The following is a 3507-nucleotide window of genomic DNA, read 5'->3' on the forward strand; positions in this document are numbered from 1 at the left end:
TAGTGGAATGTGCAGTCTGCCTTCCCCAGTGCCAAGGAGAGACCAAGAGAAGTGGAACACCGCTTTTCTCTGTGATGTGTGGAGTGAAAGGGGTATGAGCAGAAATCTGCTGTCCCTCCTGAGGCTCCCAGTGGTGCTGGGGTGCCAGAGGGTACATGGTCCCAAAGCCAGGTGCAAACACACACACACATCCCTGGGGTTAACTCTTGATCCCAGCTGTTGGATCAGGTCGGGAGGGGGCCTCATAAGATCATGACAGCTACAAGTGGTAGCTTTAAGGGCACCTGAGATACTACCCCCCAAAGCCTGCCAGGGCCCAGCGGCTCCAGCTGGAAGCAGACGTTCAAGATCATCCCAAGGCCTTAGGGTTGCCAAAACACACAAACGACACTGATATGTATGGCTGCAGAAGCTGGGGAGGGAGTGAGCAAGGGAGCAGGGAGAGAACCTACAAATCCCCAATAGAAACACCAAAAGCAGAGAAGAGGAGCCCCAGACACTTGCATCTGGCTGGGCCCTGGCAAGCTGAAGGGGAGTCCAGAGTCTCACACTGAGTGGTGAGACACACTCACCACACTCAGCATCACGGGGACCCGCCAGGTAAGGAAAAGCTGTTACCCTGCCCCCATCCAAGTCACAGTCTGGGATGTATGGCTTCAGGTTCGGCAGAGGGCCAGAGGAGATTCGGTCTGGGACCCAGAGATCGGGTGTTACAGCTGTCCTCGTGCAGGTGGCTGTAGTGGAGCGTGGCGGGGCGGGTGGACAGGGAAGGGAGTCTTCAGAGGTAGACGCTGAGGGTCTGCAGAATGCCCCGGTGGCAGAGTGGGCAGTTGCGGTGGTAGATGGGGGTGGCGCTTCAGGATTTCGGAGCAGGCCTGACACAGGCACAGGTGCTGACAAGGCAGAAGCAGCACCGTCTCGCTCTGGTCCTGGCAGATGACGCACTTCTTCCGCTTCTCTTGCTCCTTCAGCAACTTCCATGGGTCTTGCCCAGCTACAGGCTCCTCCACACTGAGCCTCTCCCAGCCCCGGGCAGCTGTCACCCAGGCCATCCTGACTGCCTTCTCTTCTACCTCTGATCTGAGACCTACTTCAAGAAAAGTGTCCTGTCGCCAGGTCCTGGCTGAGGGCACCCTCTTAGGACCACCCTGGGGGGCCCCAGGTGCCCATCCCCGGTTTGGCCAGCTCACCAGCTGCAGGCTTTGGCTCCAGATGTGGCATCAGGCCTCCAGGCCTAGTGCTAGATGAGATAGCCATACAACATCCTCTCCGAGTCGGTGGTAGGATGGCTGGGCGTGGAGCTGACTGAGGACCTGGGATGGCTAGCCTCAGGGTGAGGTCCAGGGTGCAACATAATCACCGTCACTGCCAGTACACAAGCCAGCAGCGCTAGGCCAGGTGAGATTGACAAGCACACAGCTGGCCAGGAGGCGGGCAGCTGAGGCCAGAAGCTCCAGTACTAGTTGGCAGGGGGGCCAGAGGAGGATGGACATGGCCACAGCACTGCTGGAAATATGGGCTGGGAAGGCAGCCACCACATCTGTCATCCTCCACAGCGACCCCGTCACTGCATCTCACAGGGCCAGCACCAGGGAGAAGAGGTTCTGAGTGCCAATGAGGCAGATGTTGACCAGGCTATTGATCACACAGGCCACCAGGCTCATGGTAATGGCACAGATGCCACAGGCCTGCCGCAGCAAAGCATGACCATTGGAGACCACTGTTGAGGATGCCCCGGTGCAGGGTCTCCGGCTCCTAAGCGCCCCGTGAGAGGCCAGGTGCCCCAGGAGCTTTAAGCTCTCCAGACCAGAATAGCAGCTGTACAGTATGGTACACAAGGCCTGCAGCCCCCAGAGGTGAACCGGGCCACGGCTTCAATCAAGGCCAGCAGTGAAACCCAGGCTCCGCGGCGCAAGTGCGGGAGGCCAGTCAGCACCGTGTGTGGCAGGTTGCAGATGAAGGCCAGGAGCCAGGCCAGGGAGGCCAGGAGGGAGGACACCAGCAGGAAGCTGAGGTCCAACACCACGGTCAGCACATCCAGCAACAGGCCCACCCCGTCCACTGCCAAACACACAGCCTCCACGATGGTGCTACGGAGGTTAACCCAAAAGGAAGTCTGGCTCCCGGTTGAGGGGGGTGTCAGAGCTGTCAATATTTGGGGAGTTCAGGAATTAATTTGGAAGAGAAGTGAGCAGGCTCCAATCCAGGGAGGATCTGAGGAAGTGGGTTGGAAGGAAGTGGAGTCTCGGGTGAGGGAAAGGGAGCCAGGTACCGGCCCAGGAGCCCCGGTTTTGAAGGCGGGCTGTTTGGGAGGAAAGAGGCCGAACATTTCCAAAGTGGTGGTGATCCCGGGCTGGATGAGAAGCCTCAGCTTTGAAGGCCTGGTGCTGACGTACCACGGCCGGGCAACGGGTCAGACCCAGGAGACCGGGACCGGAAGGGATCGGGCCGGGCCGGGGCCGGGTGGGGGCGGCGCAGGCCCGGCGCAGGCTCGCGGTCCAACTACGCAGGTGCCTCTGTCCCCGCCTGGCCCCCCGGCCTCTGGGGTCGCGGCGATTTTAGCCCAAAGGGGCAGTGGGGAAAGGAACGAGCCTCTACTTCGCTGGGCGCCGCCATCTGGTGCGCTTAACTAACATTTCTTAACCATAACAGGGTATATATTTAGTATGTTTCCTAACGTTAAACCAGTACATTACGAAAGGCAGAACCATTGGTTTCTCCCTTTCACCCGTGGAGAAACCCTATTTACTAATTTGCTACAAAGTGAGAAGTGGTTTCCAGTATATGAACCTTTTAGGCATCACTTTATGCATCTGCCACAGTATTAACCATGGAGTTAAAAGACTATCATGCTATTTCTTGTTTTTTTAATTAAAAATGAGCATAGACAGAGTGATTATTGGCTTGTGTTTTGCAGAAAGTTGAATAACCTATCATTAAGATTTCAAATCAATCTAACTTACGTTTAATATACACCGGGGGGGGGGCACATATTTTGTATTTATTTCTTAGATGAAATTTAAGTGAGCTTGAAAGAGGTCTGCAGAGTTGTCTTTTTTTAATTCATGGAAGTTAATAACGTTCAGAAAAAGTAGTAAAAAGGATACACATTATTCTAATTTAAAATCCCACCCCATTCCAAAACCCATTAGTCTAGCATAGATGTAATCTTGCAAGCAAATGTTTTTGAATAAGAACTTGAAGAAAGTTCTGCATGAATATTCTTCACTCTTCTAAGGAGATTTGCCACAATCACACTCCTAATAGCTTTCAACAACATAAAAATAGGCCCCCTCATGGGTCTGTTGTAAAGACATGCTACTTTCTTGAGATTTGGGGAACTGAATAGAATCACATTCGTAGGACTTCTGAAATATACAATGTTGCCTGGAATAGGTTATAAAAATCTGTTTCCTGTGTTATAAAAAGTCTATACATTTGAAATATTCAGAGTTGTATGGGTATTATAAAAGCTCTAGGAACTGAAAATCTAGTTTTTGATCCAGT

The 3507-nt window shown here is 53.5% G+C and overlaps 1 pseudogene; it reads right to left on the reverse strand.

The window, feature by feature from the left end:
* Window positions 1-778: 778 nt before the first annotated feature.
* Window positions 779-2329, reverse strand: LOC102509898 (annotated as a pseudogene).
* Window positions 2330-3507: the final 1178 nt, after the last annotated feature.

Source organism: Camelus ferus, chromosome 2 (genome assembly GCF_009834535.1).
Source record: "Camelus ferus isolate YT-003-E chromosome 2, BCGSAC_Cfer_1.0, whole genome shotgun sequence".
NCBI lineage: Eukaryota > Metazoa > Chordata > Mammalia > Artiodactyla > Camelidae > Camelus > Camelus ferus.